The sequence below is a fragment of the Macrotis lagotis genome, chromosome X, assembly GCF_037893015.1.
Source record: "Macrotis lagotis isolate mMagLag1 chromosome X, bilby.v1.9.chrom.fasta, whole genome shotgun sequence".
In the NCBI taxonomy this organism is placed as follows: Eukaryota; Metazoa; Chordata; class Mammalia; order Peramelemorphia; family Peramelidae; genus Macrotis; species Macrotis lagotis.
In genome coordinates this window covers 439,510,583-439,528,050 of record NC_133666.1, presented here as the reverse complement: position 1 = coordinate 439,528,050, position 17,468 = coordinate 439,510,583, and positions in this window count along the sequence as shown.

The window sequence follows — 17,468 nt, the reverse complement described above, 5'->3', positions numbered from 1 at the left end:
TGCCTTGGAAAAAACCCTTAAAAAATAATAAAAACTGCATTATATAATACATATTATGTTTTAGGTACTATCTTAGGTACTTTATAAATATTATTTCAGTAGATCCTCAAAATCATTTTTTGAAATAGGTGATGTTATTATCCTGATTTCACAAATGAGGATACGGAAGCAAACAGATTTTTAAAAACTGTGTAGAAGGGGGAAATTGCAAGAAATGTGAAGACAGAATTGGAAAGACTTGCAAATGATCCCATGAGAGAGGAAAGAAATGAGGATGACTGAGATTACAAACCTGAGTGACTGGAAGTATGAACTTGTCTTAAAAAAAAAGATAAGAGAAGTTTGGAGGAGTGGCAAGCATGTGTTTTGGAGGAAAACAATCAGTTTTTACACTGGGCATGTTAAATTTTAGATATTTATGGAACATACTTAGGAGGAGTTGATGGTGTATGACCAGAGTTTGGGGAAATGGTTATAAATTAATATCTAGTTTGGGGATTAATCTTCAAGAAGATGACTGATCAAACTCATGAAAGTTGAAGAAATCCCTTAGAGCAACACAGAGGGAAAAGAAGAGAATATGATGCATGATGATCTAAGATCTTCCTAGGATCTGAGATGATGAGAAGAAGTAGTCAGGTAGTTTATGCAGTCTTTATGCTATGATTGTGAGTGTGATGGAGAGATATGGGTTAAGTACAATTAGATGGAGTTGGAAGTGATTGAAGAAACAGAAACAAAGCATTGTCATTAATTTGTCAATATCAACTCAAAAAGTCTCTAGTGGAGTCCTTCAGAGACTTGTTATTTGTAAATGCCTCGGTAAATTTGCCAGAACCAAGAAGTTATTTTTAAAATTTTTGGTAAGATCACTAAAAGGAAACAAATTCGAGATTGTTTCTATTACAGCTGTATTTCTTTCATATTTATAATTTAGAACTTAAATTGGATCCATGGGTATTTGTTTAATCCTTTCTTTTTTAATGTATTTGTGTTTTCTTTTTTCAAACTTTCTTATTTCTCCAATTATCCATAGTACATGTTGATATCAAGAATTAAAGAAAAGACAACAAAGTAAAGCTGCCCTTAAGAAAAAAAAGTAACTGATATTTATGCAGTCACTCTCCTGAGACTAAGAATGAATCATGTGACATACATTATTATGTTTAATGATTGATTCAAGTCCAATAAGGAGCAATTTTTTTTAACATGAGATTGATTTTGATCAATCTGGTGATTTTTGCTTAGTTTGAATATGCCTTCTATATACCACTTACACAGAGAGCAAAGCAGATGGGTTTGCATAATGTCCTTGATCACCATTGTTGTTTCTTTGCCTAGAATGTACTCTCTCCTAATCTTTGATGCTCAGAATTTTTGATTAAATAAGATACAGTGAACAATGGAAAGGCAAATGATGATAAGCACAGCCTACAACATATAACTTGTGAAGGAATCCAAAGCACAAGAGTAAAGCATGTCTTTAAAAAAATAGCAATGGGGTGGCTAGGTGGCTTAGTAAGTAAGGAGTAAGTAGTACCTGAGTTCAATTCCAGCCTCAGACACTTAATAATTACATAGCTGTGTGGCCTTGGGAAAGCCTCTTGACCCCATTGCCTTGCAAAAACCTAAAAAAATAGAAATAAAAGGTGGAATTATTGAATAGAAAAATTGAAAAATGCCAGGTAGATGGTAGAAATAGAAGTAGAAATACTTCTGTGGAGAACTTTTGAGAGGGCATGGATAAAATTCTCGCATTTATTGCAATCTGCCTCATTAGATCCCAAACTGATGGGATCACAGAGCCATAGGAGTATCTCCTCTCCCAGGAGAATATAAGCACCTTGAGACTAGACTCTATTTGTATCTTTTTCTTTGTTATGTCTGGCTTCCAGCACAGATCTTGTCTTAGTAGCTGCAAATTAATGTAGAATTAAATTGAGTTGATGGGAACTCTTATGGTGCTTTGTGGAACATTAAAACTTTACAAAATACAATTTTGAAAAAAATAGACTAGATCTAGGGTCAAGACCAATATGCAATGAGGCTAAAGCTAAGGTCAAGAAACTAATTTTTATATGGTAAATATAAATGGAAGATCACTCCTTTATTAAACTTCCTAGAGTTTGATAATTTTTATCATTGGTATGCTATATGACATACTATTTTCTCATAAATGTATTAATGCATTTATAACCCTTTTATCAGAGGTTCTTGGCATGACACTGCCTAAATAGACTGATGAGAATATACTGATGTCCCACTCCTCTGGTGTGTAACTGTCCCACTCAAATCATATGGAAACTTCACTCCATGAGACTTGTTCCTCTATTGTAACCAACTTCCATTGTCATCAAGAGGACACTTGATTTCTTTGTATATAGAGGTAACAGAATGGCTTCACTTAGCAAGGCTCAAAGAAGGATCTAGTGTCATAGAAAATCAGTAGGGTTTACCATAATTCATAGAGAATAACAAAGTCACCAGTATTTGACCTTCCCTAAACAATCACAATTGTCCTTTTTGCATCACTTTAGTGCCAGTCAAGGGGAGAAGGGAAGTGCTATTCTAACTTTATTCATTGTGTTGCTGTTTTGTCAACCACTGGTCTTAGGAAAGTGTGAACAATAATCAGGCACATATTTCCCCTTCCTACTTCCAAATAGGTTGGGGTAACTCTATAAGTCTCCATCCTCTTTCCTCTAGAACTAAGATTGTTTGCTGTGGCACAGTAGATAGAATACTGGATTGGGAGACAGGAAAAACCTAAGAACAAATCTTAGCTTAGAAACTTAATAGCTGTGTGATCCTGGAAAAGTTTCTTTGTCATTCAGCCTCGGTTTCTCCTTCTGTAAAGGACAGATATTGATGGTACTTGCCTCAAAAGGGTTGTTGTGAGGAACTATGTGATAAAATATGTGAAGTATTATTAATTTTAATGTACTATATGTATGCTGTCTAGTTTATGATAGCAATGCTTCAGGCTGGATAGTGAGACCCCTGTTGTCCCTCTCTGAGTAAAAATCTCATTTATCCCCCTTTCTTTACCTTCACACAAGATCTGTAGCTCCTGTGGGGTCAACTGTGTGAAGTTATTCTAACAATCAAAGATTTCCTCCTGGGCAAAGGTAGTTTTATGGGATTTAGAGTTGGGAAGCCAAGTACGTGCAAAAAATGTACAGTTTTACTTCCTCTGCTAAATATGATCACATAATGCGACTATGATGTAGTGAAATCCTTCAATAATGCCATTCAGTCTAAAACAAAAATCATATGGCCAACAATGTTCTGAGCTAGTAATTGAATCCTAGTAATGTTAATCCACTGAGTAGCAGTCTACTTCTTCTTATTATGCCACTATTGTCTGTGCCCAAATATTGTTCCTATAGAATCAATCCTACCAATATTTAGATTAATGTGTTTTCAGAGAATCAGTTAAGGATTATAGCTGAGGTATGCCTGTATTCATTGAACAGAAAAGAGGAAATCGTGTGTATGTGAGGAAGAGAAGATGAAGATAAAAGAAAAAAAAAGAAGAAAGGTGAGAGAAGGAAGAAGAAAGAAGATAAAAGAAGAAAGAAGAGGAAAATGAAAGAAGAAAAAAGGAAGAAAGAAGATGAGATAAAAAAAGGAGAAAGAAAAGGAGGAGAAGGAGAAGGAGAAGGAGGAGGAAGAGGGGGAGAAGGAGGAGAAGGAGGCAGGGAGGGAGAGAGAAAGATTGGAGAGGGAGGGAGGGAGGGAGGAAGAAAGAGAGAGAGAGAGAGAGAAGAGGAGTTTTAAATGAATGGGAAAGAAAAGATATCCAAATAAAGAAAGCTAGTTTACATTTATTCTCTCTCAGTCTGAGTCCCAAAGCCATAGTGAGTGAATGGGTTTAGTGGAAAAAGCAGATCCTGTGCATAGGATCAGAAGCACTGAGAATCATAGACAAGTCTCTTAACTACTCTGAATTCCTGATTTCTCTTCTACTAAATTCGAATAATAGAACTAAGTATCTCATTTGGGTGAAAAATCATCAAATGAATTATTGTGTTTAAAGTGCTTTTTCAGCAAAAAATCACCTCTTATTAGGTTATTTTGGAAATCCAATGTTCCCCATGAAATTTGGGTTTTAGGATTCAGTTCATTGACTTCAGGGAAATACTGAATTCTCTTCCATTTCAGGAGGAATTGAGGTGTGACTTACCTCAGCCTGCCCAAACCTCTTTGTCCAGGTAGTCCATGTATTCTATAGCAAGGCCCCAGTTCTGATGGGCACCAATAGACAAATATATGGGAATAAATATATTGTAAAAATTAATCCTTCATTCTCGAATAGGTTAATCTGACCCTCAGAATCACAGAATTTGAGAGCTGAAAGGAATCTTAGTAGCCTGAGAAACCCTTAATTCTAGAAGGCAATAAAGTCTCACAGAACTATGAAGCTTTCCCCCTTGGTAGAGAAGTGATGGGCTAAAGGTGCAAAAAAGTGACATGACCAATAAAATACAGGTTATTTTTCTTGTTATACTTGCAATAAAAGAAGGCTTTTAGTGGAATGAATAGAATTGTGAAGGAAAGTAGGAGTAGTGACAGTAATGAAAAAAGAAAAGAAAGAAAAAATCAATGAGATATGTTGTTGGCACCACTATATTAAATTTCAAATATGTTTTTAAAAGGATATATAATAGGTGTATAGTTTCATATACATTTCCTTCCTTTTTTATGAATTTCTAGCTCATAACAAAAACAAAAATAAAACAATGCATCAAATATCCTTGATCATGGGTTTTAAAAAAAATATTTCCTACAACTTGTATGTACAGACATTTTATATTGACATAGGACATTAGTGTGTCATAATCAAAAGGAAATAACAAAATTGTAAAATTTTAGAACAAAGGAATTTTCTGAGCAATATCTAAATAATTCTGACTGATTTGACTTATGAAAGACCAGCAAGTTCTTAGGTCTTAACCATATATATTTATTTCTGTTTTGAAAGACATTGGAGGGGCAGCTAGGTGGCGCAGTGGATAAAGCACTGGCCCTGGAGTCAGGAGTACCTGGGTTCAAATCCGATCTTAATAATTACCTAGCCATGTGGCCTTGGGCAAGCCACTTAACCCCATTTGCCTTGCAAAAAAAAAACCTAAAAAAAAAGAAAGACATTGGAAAGGACATTGGACTTAAATCTGTCTTTCAAACGGAGGCAATAATTTTGCAATCCTGACCTCAAAGGAGGGTTGTATAGAAAGGGTCATAAAAATGAGAGATTTGGGGTCTCTTTGGTTTCAGTTTTTTTTAAATATAAGGCCAAAGGTCTGTTCTGTTGGTCAACTTTGTCTTGAACTAAATAAGCTGCCACTCCATGCTGAAGAGGCAGGAACACAAGAGCAATGCTAGTTTCTTATAATCCAGTAGTCTTCTGTTGCAAAGGGAATGGATTCAGCAGCAGCAATCAATGCCATGTCATCAAGAGTTGGCAAGAAGGAGGCCAGAGACAAAATAGTAGTTTGGGAAAAAAAAGAGAAAATGAACAAAACTTATATTTCTTAACTGAGTAATTTGATTAAAGCAAATCAGTAGAACCCAAAATGGAGTTGCTGTTCTGACAGGAGAGGAAACTGAATGTGTTTGGGAAAATGTTCTAAGGATATTCAAGAGAGGAAACAAGTTTTCCAGAATAGGGGGAGGATTCTTCAGTATTTTCTGAGCTCTACAAACACAGACATGGATGTTTTGATTATATATTTTCTCAAATACATATCAAAATAGAGAGATTTCACAGACTGAAAGAATCACAAAGGTGATTCTTGGACTTGATGAGGTGAAACCTTTAGGATGCTATCTAAATTTTTATTGTAAGAAATTACTTTATAAAGGCTCCTGGGTGCAAGAGATTTATTATCTTATATAGTATCTCCATTTAATACATCTATGAAATAGACAATACCGATAAAATAATTCATCTAGACTTTCCAGATTTTTGTGCAGTCGATTGACATGAATTAGTAATCAGTACTTAATGCTAGCTTTCAGCACATCAATAGGCCCATAGTAGAATCCAGGGACATCTCTAGTCATCCTGATCCATATCTGCCCAATGAACACAAAATAGATCTGGAGGAGAGAGCAAGGTTGGTGACTTTGCTCAGCTCTGCCTCACTTATATCCAATTCACTTGAATGTCATGGCATAACCTCCCTGATATCATGGTTCTCTTTGAGAATGAAGTACAAATGACAACAATAACTAACAAGGCCCATAGTAGGAATCAACAGAAAACAAGAGAGGGGGACATTGTTTTCATCTTATTTTTATTTTTATTCTCATTTTGTGATATATATGTGTGTGTGTATGTGTGTATGTGTGTATGTGTGTACATGTTTGTTCTTGTAAACACATGACATACTTTGAGACCTTTCCTAAATCAGCATTGGTTTTAAACAGCATGTTGGTTAGGTCACCCTTGACTTCACTCAGGCTATAAAGGCTTTTTTAAATTAGTTTTTTCCAGGGAAGATGGAAAACTCAGAAAAATTAATAGGTTTCTTCTTCCAATGAAGTAATCTATCAGTTAATCAAGAAGCATTTTTTAGATACTTTGCACCAAGTCATATGCTACATCCTGCTTTCAAGAAGTTTCTCAACAGAGATGGCATGCCTTTATTTACTTATATTTGCATATTATTTATTTATCATATTATTGTTTATTATATATTATTTATATATAATATTTACATTTATTCATTTATTTGTAAGTAGAAAAAAGAAATCAAAGTTATTCTTGGAGTAGTACCTAATCTTCAATCTGAAAAACTCTTATGATGAAAAGACTCTAAAGTAGGGGTTCAAAAACTGGGATCTGTGGAAAGAGGTATAAGAATATATTTTAGGGGGTGTTTGAATTTGAATGGGAAGAAAAATTACATCTTTATTTTGTTTAATCTCCAACTAAAATTGAACTTTCCTTCAATTATTTAAATTCACCATTCTGAGAAGAGATGCATGGGCTCCACCACACTATCAAAAGGATCCACATCACCAAAAAAAGGTTAGAAGTAAGTTCTAAAATGTCCAAGAAGTGAACACCTTATTTTTCTTTCCCTAGGAGGGAAGAAAAACATTGCTTTGCTGGATTTTATTATTGCCAATCTGGATATTTATATTGGGTTCCTACCCCCACCCAAAAGGGTCAGTATTCAATATACTTTCTACGGGTTCTTATGTTGAACCCCCCCCCCAAAAATATTTCATGTCCCTTGTAGCTTTACAGAGAAAGATCCATCATGGTAAATCTGAAGAGATTTAAGGATAAGGTTGAAATGCATTCAGAAAATTTACAGACTTTCTAAGATTTTGGTTTCAAAATTTCCAAGAAAAACTTCCAAGGAACAGTGTAGTTTAAAGGCGGGGTGGGGGGGGGAATCACCAGGTCCTGGGTCCTAGACCAGCCTCTTCCACCTTCAGGATCTTCTGAACTTCTTTGAGCTTCAGTTTTCTCACGTGAAAAATGAGTTGTGATATGAAAATTTCCTTTCCAGTTCTAACATTCTATAATTTATAAAGGAATAAAATTTGCCTAAATTACTTCTCAGCATCACCACTCCCACTTCCCACCAAAAAAATCTGAAAATGTTGAGTGTTTTTCATGATACTTTTTGCTGAATTCCAACTACTTCCCCCACCCTGAGGGATGATCTCAACCAATACCAGAGGAATTGAGAAGACCAATTTCCAAATCATTTGGAGTAATTAATTCCAGTGGTTGGAGTTAATTATGATGAGGCAATTCATAAAGTATACAGTAGAAAAAAACGCAGCAATTGATGATACTTCAGCTGCAGTGGGATTTTTTTCAAAGGCATTCTGCTGGCAATCTATTTCAAAGTTATACATATGTGTGCGTCCGTGCTCTTCAATGGTGGGAAAACATTTTATGAGGTGATCACTAGCCATAGTGTATGAAATATTTGCCTATAGCCTCATACATATTTGTAAGACGTGAAATTCATTTTCTAGGTGTACAACGTGGGTCAATTAATATTATAGCAAGAACCTCATCATTGCCCTTTGTGTGTAAATTATAAGAGAGTTTATGAAAATGTCCATTAGAAACAATGACATGATATCATGTAATAATGTTAATATCATTATGACAAAGGAGAAGACATATCTTCAAGCATAAAAATGACAATCTGAAAAGCAAGCTCTAATCTATATTATCAAAATAAAGGATTTTCAGTAATACAATAAATGACTATATATCTGTTTTATGATTCTGATAATAAAGCACTTAAGTTCCACTTTCATGATTTGTGCTGTTATTGGAACCCCTTTGTTATAATTAGATGGTCTTGCTTTAGATAATTACTTATGCATTCTTATTGCAATCCAAAAATTTCATTCAGGAGAGCCTAAATACCTTACAGAGTAATAGTGCTCAGATGTGGTATCCAAACTATGATTCCTATTCTCTAACATATATTACAAAACCATGATTTTAGTATTATCTGGAAAGTAATTTATATTAAGAAGGCAATTAATAAATGATTATTAACTGACTGAAAAAGGATAAGACTTGTTCTGTTTGGCAACAGAGGGAGGGATAGAAACAACAAGTGGAAATTTTTTTTCTTCCCCCCCCAACAAGTGTAAATTTCAAAGAAACTTATATAGGCTCTTTGAAGAAAATCTTAACAGAGCCATCCAAAAGTGAGATTGATTACTTCGAGAGAAGTGACAGATTCCTCATTGGAGGTCTTTAAGCAGAGCCAGGACAGCCACTTGTCAGATATATTCTAGTGGAATTCCTTTGAGGTTTAGGTTGGATTGAATGCTCACTGGGGGTACCCTCCAACTTTCAGATTCTGGGATTTTATGATTCTTTTGACATGATAAAAATTATAATCTGGAATGTTGACATCATGAAAAATAATAATCTCATCAAAGGCTATCATTATTGTGAAGTGATTTAGGTTTTTGGAATGAAAAAGCTAAAAATTAAATCCAACAAACTATTGCCTAATGACAGGCAATGTGAGAGAATGGAAAAAGTAGTAAAGAATAGGGACTCTAGTTGCAATTCTGATATTATGTAAACATGCAAATTTTGGCAAATTACTTTCACCTCTCTGGATTTGAATCTTTTACTTATTAAATTACCTCAGCTTTAAATTTCTAGGTTTAAAATTGTGATTTTAATGCAGTAATAATAAAATTAGTTGAATTCGGGGCATATAGGTGCTGTAGTAGATAAGGTACCAGCTCTGGAGTCAGGAGGACCAGAGTTCACTTAATAATTGCCTAGCTGTGTGACATTGGACAAACCACTTAACCCCATTGCTTTGCCAAAAAAAAAAACAACATTAGTGAATTCTGATTGGCTGAGTCATCATTGTCTGTCTAATGATCCTTATAAGAGTGAAGCAATATCTCAGAAGATTTTCTTTTGTAATTATATATACATGTAGATAGATATAGATATAGGCATGTCTATTCATGTTGGTACAGATAAAGGGATTCCTATATCTAAAAAGATATGCAATGAAGCTGTCTCTATTTGACTGAAAGGGAGGTAAAAATAGATACATATCCATCATTTCCTCTTCCCATGTTTCTCCAATAGACACTGACTCTTGCCAGGAAGAGAAGAAAGTAGGAGATTGGGATCAGAGGCTACTCTGTTCTCAGAGAGAGGGGACAGATATCAGACTAGACTTATAGCTATCTTAAATATTTTTAGACTAGAGGATGTAGTTTTTTGATTCAAGCTTAACTTCACATGCTATTTCTTAATAGAGAATATTTTATATCCAAGACTTGACTGCTTTCCTACCAAATACCAGTTCCACAATGAATAAACATAACAAATAGCAAAGAAACTAATTCAGTTGTTGATAGTAAAACGTGAATGACAGAAAGCACACACATGAAAATATATATCAGGTAATAAGATTGTAGGAATTATTCCAATGTTAGTGAGGTAGCTCAATCGAGAAAAAGAGTCCCAGAAACTTTCTCTCAAGGAAATTTCCCTGAAGTTTCTAGTGTAGTGAGCTAAGGATAAAAACATGATGACTACCATTTTCTCTCATGTTGGCTTCTCAGACTCTAATTCTCATCCATCTTCTTTCTTGAAGTTGAAAGCAAGAACATGAAGAGACCAAGAGTAAAAAGACAGAAATTCTCCTCTCTCCCACTTCATCTTGTCCTTCATTCAGGTATTCATTCATTCTTCACTACTACAGAGAAAGTGCCCTACTTGAAGGTTCAGGTTACAGATCTTGAGATCTGTCTGTCTGTCATTCTGACTCTTCAAGAAGGAACAATGTAATAACATAGGTTAATTTGCATGGACGAATTACCCTCAAAAAGAACATTTTTGCACCTCTAATAAATTAATCTTCACTGTTAGGGGAAAGGTCTCCAGTTTCGAAATGGAGAATATGTGTTTTTGAGTGTATGTGCATATGTATTTATGTTCTCACATTTGTTTAGTTGTTTTAATCTTCATAGCCCTCCCCACCTTACCCACCTCACCCCCACAGTGCCCCCACCCCCAATCCATGTTAAGTTCTTCTTGGGAAGAGGCATGACCTGGGCCACTTGCCTTTTTTTTTGTATATAGAACCATAAAGATAACGATACCCTCCAGCAAATGAGGAAACCTGTGAGCTGTAAATGCCTCTGCTTCTGACTAATTCACAGAATTCCCTCTGAGGGAGGGACTTATTTTGCATTTGAACTCCAAAACACCTTTCAAGATTGTTAAACTTAACACCAGCCTGAAAATCCCAGTCATGCTGGAGATCAATTAACTGCTTCTAGCGCTCTATTGGTTCCTCTTTAAGGTGTTCTCCTTTTGGAAGGAGTAATTTGACCATCACAGCATTCACTCAATGAAAGTACTCAAAATCTTTTTTCTTTGATGATGGGGGATTATGTGTCACATTTTAGGTAAACTGATATTCAAAACTACAGATTATCAGATGGGTTCAGGCTCAATACTTTTTTTGCAACTTTAAAAGATAAAGTATCCACAACAAGGGAAGCAATAATTTCCCTTCGGCTGCCATATTTTGTGCTGGTTAGGTTGCCTCTAGTATATTGTTCTCAGTTCTTGGATTCACATTTTCAGGACACTGATGAGCTGAAGAATGTCCAGAGGAGGGTAATGAGGATGCTTATGGAGCCTCTGTATTTGAAGAAAGAAACTGGAGATATTTAGCCTAAAGAAGAAATAACTAGGTGGGGGTTAAAGGGACAAAAGTGCCATGATAGGATTTATCGAATATTTGAGACCCTAACTTGTCTGAAAGGGATTAGATTTGAGCAGCTTGTTCTCAGAGGGCTGAATTTAGAACAGTGGGTACAGAGCTATCCAAGAGTAGAATGAATTGGCTCAGAAGTTAATGTCTGATTATCTTCACTAAAAGTTTTCAAGTAGAAGATTCCATGCCTGGAATCTTTCCCTCCTTAGCTCCACCTCCTGGCTTCCCTCAAATCTCAGCTAAAGTTCTGTCTTCTGCAAAAAGTCTTTCCAGATCCTTTTTAATCTCAGTGCCTTCCACCTAAATTATCACTTTACCATATGTGTGTATTTAAATTGTTTGCATGTTTCTCTCAGAATGAAATCTTTTTGAAAACAGGGGCTATTTTCCTCTTTCTTTTCCTTGCTTTCTTCTTTCCTTCCTGCCTTCCTTCCTCCCTCCCTCCCTGCCTTCCTCCCTCCCTCCTTCCCTTCTTTCCTCCCCATTTCCTGCCTTCCTGCCCTCCTGCCTGACTTATTTCTGCCTTTCTTTATATCTTCAGTACATAATGCCTTGTAGGCATTTAATAAAAGTGAGTTGACTGATAGCATATTTAGTCAAGGAAAAAAATGTTGCCTGATGTCCTTTTAGTCTCTGAGATTCTGTAATGACATATGTCTTCCCTTATCTTTATATACCTCTTCTGCAGGTGATTTGAACTTTGGGCATAATTTTATTTCCTTGACTCTCAGTCCAATCCTTTTATTTTCTTTTTGAGGATTATGCATATAGACTTTCTCATAGTTAAAAATCTTCCAAGTCAACCACCTGCCTCATTCTCAGAATCCATTTCTTCTGAAATAAAAAAATAATTATGACCAATGAACTTTGCATTTTCTCTTTAATTTATTGCTTCTCTGGCCCAATATACCTTGTTGTCATTGCTCCCTCATTTCGTTTTTTTAGTTAGTACATGTCCATATTTGACAATGTTATCATGCACTTTTTTAAGTTTCTGGCAATTTCTTATATTCTTACATTTCCCTTCTTCCATATTAGGCCCTACTTTCCTAAAAGATTTCTTTTTGTATTGCCCATAATCAAGTACTATATGCATGACATGTGCTCATAAATGTATGTAGGGAGACCAAGGAGGTTTGTGCTAGATAGAATGCTGCATAAAAGATCAGTGATTTTTGTTGCTGGTAGTAGATATGAATAATGAGAGCAAGAATGCAAAACTGTGAAACCACAGTAGAAATTAATGGCCCTGCCTGGGTCACCTAGATTTTTGTGTTTTCCCTGAGTTTTATTTGTATGCCAATCAGAGATTTTGTGAAATTTGTTCCAATTTCTATTTGATTCTTGGGATTTGGAGGGACCTGGGGACGAGGAAGAATCTCTGAAATGGGTTTGGGGGAATAAAAATTCACAATCAGGGACTTAACAGGAAGTAAAATAAATCCATGTCATATAGTTATTTAGAATCAAAGACTTTGATTAAATATTTTTAAAAATACAGTCAAAACAATAGATGATCTTAGTCTGAGATATTCTCTTTTATTCAGATGCCTACTTGAGAGTGGTGGTTCATACTTTTTTAGGCTTTGCACTGAAAAAGCCATCATCTCCCTTCCAAGGAGAGGCTTTTTATCTACTACATTGATTCATGGAAGCAGAAAGCAGCCAATGACCCTGAAGAGGCTAAACAAACTTAGTAAACATGAAACACAATGGAGAAGACTGGCAGAAATAATGTGGTGGAGCACAGTGGCACAACTCCCAGGTTTAAAAAAAAAACACAACAAGAAAACAGCATAATGAATCAAAAAAAGTAAGATGAGGCTATGTAAATTTAAGGATCTGAGTTTCACACAAGCCTTCCTACATGCTCTCTGTAGGTGTGCTTTCTTCCTCCAAGTAGTGTTGTCCCCAAAAGAGTAGGTATCCAGGGTGCAGATAGGTATAGGAGCAGAAAAAATTTTATCATTTTATTTCATTTGCTAATTTATTAAAAGTCTTTTGCTTTGGGATAATGTGTTCTCTGCTTAGTTGAATATATTGGTGAGGGCTCATAATCTTTAGTTTTGAATAAGTGATAACCCATAGAAGTGCCTCAAACTTGAGATAACTTTTCTTTCTTTGGTCTGATGCATGAGATGATGCTAAATATTTCCTTAATGAAATATATAAATACATAGTTATTCTATATTATATATCATATGTATATACATATAGTATACATTAGATAAACCTTTATATGTGACTTTGTTTTGTCTGATTTGGGATATAGATTGATGGAATAAGTGCAGAGCTTTCCTTTTAAAGCATAGAAATAAACTATTTGCTTATCAATAAAAAAGATAATTATATTTGTATTGAGGAGTAACATCTCTACAAAGAAAAGAATATGAAGTATGATGTATTTTTAAATTATGTCAACATGCTTTTGTTCATTAATCTCTGCTGTCTATTAAGTACTCATATGGGACACTTTTAGAATAAACTACATTATTAAAATTTGAATTACTTCATTTATTCTTCTCTTTCTCTGATTGACAAATAGAACATTTCAATTGTAATATTGAGACGAATAGAATTCACTGTGTAAAATTTTGATGTAACAGAAAAGGGTGAAAAGTACTGGCTTGACTAGCAAGGAGTGAAATAAAGAAGTGGTTAAGGTTACTTTAGAATAGCTCAGGGCAGCTACGTTGGCACAATGGATAGAGCATGGGCCCTGGAGTCAGGAAGATCTGAGATCAGATGCGACCTCAGACACTTAATAGTTACCTAGCTGTGTGACCTTGGGAAGTCACTTAATCCCATCACCTTGCAAAAACAAAAAAAGAATAGCTCCATCCACATTCTAATGATTTGATTAATTCATTTCAGCAAAGATTTATTAATGAGGTTCTGGGGAAGAATATAACATAATTATTGCATATTATAAAAGAAATAATCTTATAATTTGAAGGACAATCAGGTGCTACCACGATAGGGTGCTGGAACTGGAGTTGGGAACATCTGAGTTCATATCTGGCCTCAGAAACTTACTGTGTGACCCTGGGCAAGTCATTTAACCTTTTTACCTCAGTCTTCTTATTCTGTAAAATGAACTGGAGAAGGAAATGGGGAAAAAAACTCCAATTTCTTTGCCAAAATAACAAAACAAAACCCAAACAGGATCATGAAGAATTGGTAATGATCGAACAAGAATAATAAAAATATTATAATTATCATTCCTACAAATCAGGCACTTACAAGTGTGTTAGGATGATTAAAGTTTTTTACCCATGAAATAATTAGGTAGCAATTAAAGAATATAATACAGGAAGATTATACAATAAAGATTTGACTGGAAATTAGCCCCTGACATAATCCATAATGTTTTATATGTTACCCTTTCCACTCTACCTAAAGTTAAAATGATGTTAAAATTAATTATGTTGATGATTTTTTAAAGGTTGATGACATAGAATATTATTTGTAAAGGTCTGAAATATTACCATGGCTATAATGCAGAATGCAATGAAAAACCTGGAAGAGGCTGAACATTTAGCTGTCTTCTTCCTTTCCCAATCTGGAGATTTGAAGTCTAGAAGGCAGAGATCTGAGACCCTGATCCCTCAACTCAAGACAAAGCACACCTTCACCAGCTTTTTGTGTCTGACTAATCACCCCATGTAGCATTGTCTTAGCAAAAATAATGGAATGGTTTGATATTTCCTTTTCTATGTCATTTTACATATGAGAAAACTGAGGTAAATAGAGTTAAATGACTTGTCCAGGGTCACATATCTCACAAGTCTCTGAGATCAGATGCACACTCAAGTCTTTGTGGCTGTAGACCTGATGCTCTATATGTAGCACCTCTGGTTGCCCTCAATAAGAAAACTACTAGGGCAGCTGGATGGTGCAGTGGATAAAGCACCAGTCCTGGAGTAAGGAAGACCTGAATTCAAATCCAACCCCAGACACTTAATGATTACCTAGCTGTGTGACCTTAGGCAAGTCACCTAACCCCATTGCCTTTCCAAAAAAATAGTAAAGCAAAAGAAACCTATTAGACACTTGACATTCCTTGAAAAACTCTTTAGTCCTCCCTGGATTGATCCTGGGAAGTTGGAACCCAGATTACAACTTTTCGCTCATTGAGCTATCTGAAGAGTGGCTACTTCAGGAAAACATGCTCTATAACCCTTTAAGGTTCTAAATTCTATTTCATTCTATCTACCTATAAATTCTAAATCTATCTAACTCTATCAATTCTCTATGCTTTTAGTTGTGCCCACTTAGCATTCCTCACCTATCTCCATCCTATTGAATTTCCCCAATTCTAGGTTTCAGCATCACTATTTAAGGTACAAGCATTATTCCCATATAGCTTCCTCTTAAACTCTTACTCAGTTAACCATACTTTTTCCTTATCACAGCAATTTGGCCAAGTATATGGCACATAGCAAATACTAAATAAATGTTTGTTGACTGACTTTCACCCATGACTTAGTCAATTCTACCATGTCCTTTGGAATCTTTACTCTAGATATGGTCTCTTAACTTCCTTACAACACTGAGATTTTTAGGCTAACATTTATTCCTTTTATCTCCTTGTTTTAAGATAATTGTGAGCTCTTCCTGGGGCCACTATATTCCTTGTAAGCCTTTCCGATGGTGACCCCCCCCCCCCGACTTACAGAGCCAGAATGAGTGGTAGATATACTCTTTTTTTCCTATTCTTACTGCTAGAACATTTTTCTACCTCCACCCCTCTATGATTTTTCTTCTCTCAAGGTCCATTCTGTCTATTTGTTCAATCTTCTTCCCATTTTTCTACTCTCATCATCTGTAAATTTGTTTAAAAGAGTATTTTGGTAACAGTATTTTAAAGCACTTTCAATGAGTTTAGTATTTAAGTGGTGGTCTCCTTCTCTAATCTATCTCCTGACATCATCTTTGTAAACTTCAATATTCATATTGATTAATCTTCTAGAAATCTGACTTCTCTGATACTCAAATTCAACTCTAGAGACAACCCCCACTTTAGCCATATACTGATGTTGTCATACTTCAGATATTGTCATCTCTCAGAATTATACCAACTCTGACAAACAAATCTAAAACTTTGAAAAATAGTAGCCTGTCCTTCCATCTACTCCAGAAGGGAAGGAATATTGTGTGGTGATGGTAGAGGACATGATAGGGCAAGACATGGAGCAAGGGGCTATGGGTAGATTATGGTTTTTTTCATCAGAGGACTATAGGGAATGATATGTAGTCCAAACTCCCAGACCCATCATCTGGGACAGTGTAAGGGGTTGTTGATCAATGCAACCTAACCATTAAAATTCCTATGTATTTCATTCAAGGTGAAGGATGCTGTGACTTTGTCTTCTGTATCTCTGACAGCTGTTTCATAGGTTAAGAAATTGATGGAGGTCTGAAATGTCACCATGTCAATGCTATTGCAGGCTGCATAGGATTTGGGCAAAGTCAACCTTTTCCTATGGTCCTCACAGAAAACTTACTCTTTTCTCTTGACCTTTAATCTTTGAATTATCCCTAATAGTCTAGGCCATATGTTCTACTTTGTGCTTCCATACCCAGCCCTGCTCTGGTAGTTTGCCATATGAATATCCCAATAACTAGTACCCTAGCATATCACATTCACCTGTTCCTTGTCTTCTTTAAATGTCCCTACTTGCAAATTCCTATCCCTGAGAAAGCACTGCATGTCTTTTTTCCATTTTATCTGTAGGGATGTTGCTGCTGGGAGGAATAAGGAAATAGAGCCAATTTTGCCTATATATATAATATATATATATATATATATATATATATATATATATATATATATATCCATGATACCTAATCTTTCTTAGCTCTTGAGTTTACTCCATATTATTACTATGACCTTAGTGACTACCAAGATTATTTCCCACAGTCACTGTTCCAAACCTTTTCTTTTTATCTTTCAGAGCTAATTCACCCCATACTTACAGACTTAGAGAAGTCTTTTATTTGTTGAAACTAGAAAATTGGAATCACCAGCATGATCTATCATTCTCTTCTTCCATTCCTCAAATCGTCTTAGTATCACTATCCTTTCTCTTTCTGTTTTATCCATAGTCCCAGAAGGCAAAAATATTTATTAAAAGTACCTTTTATATGCCAAGTACTGTACTAGAAGAACAGCTAGCATGGTACAAATGGAGGGACATTGGATTGGGAATC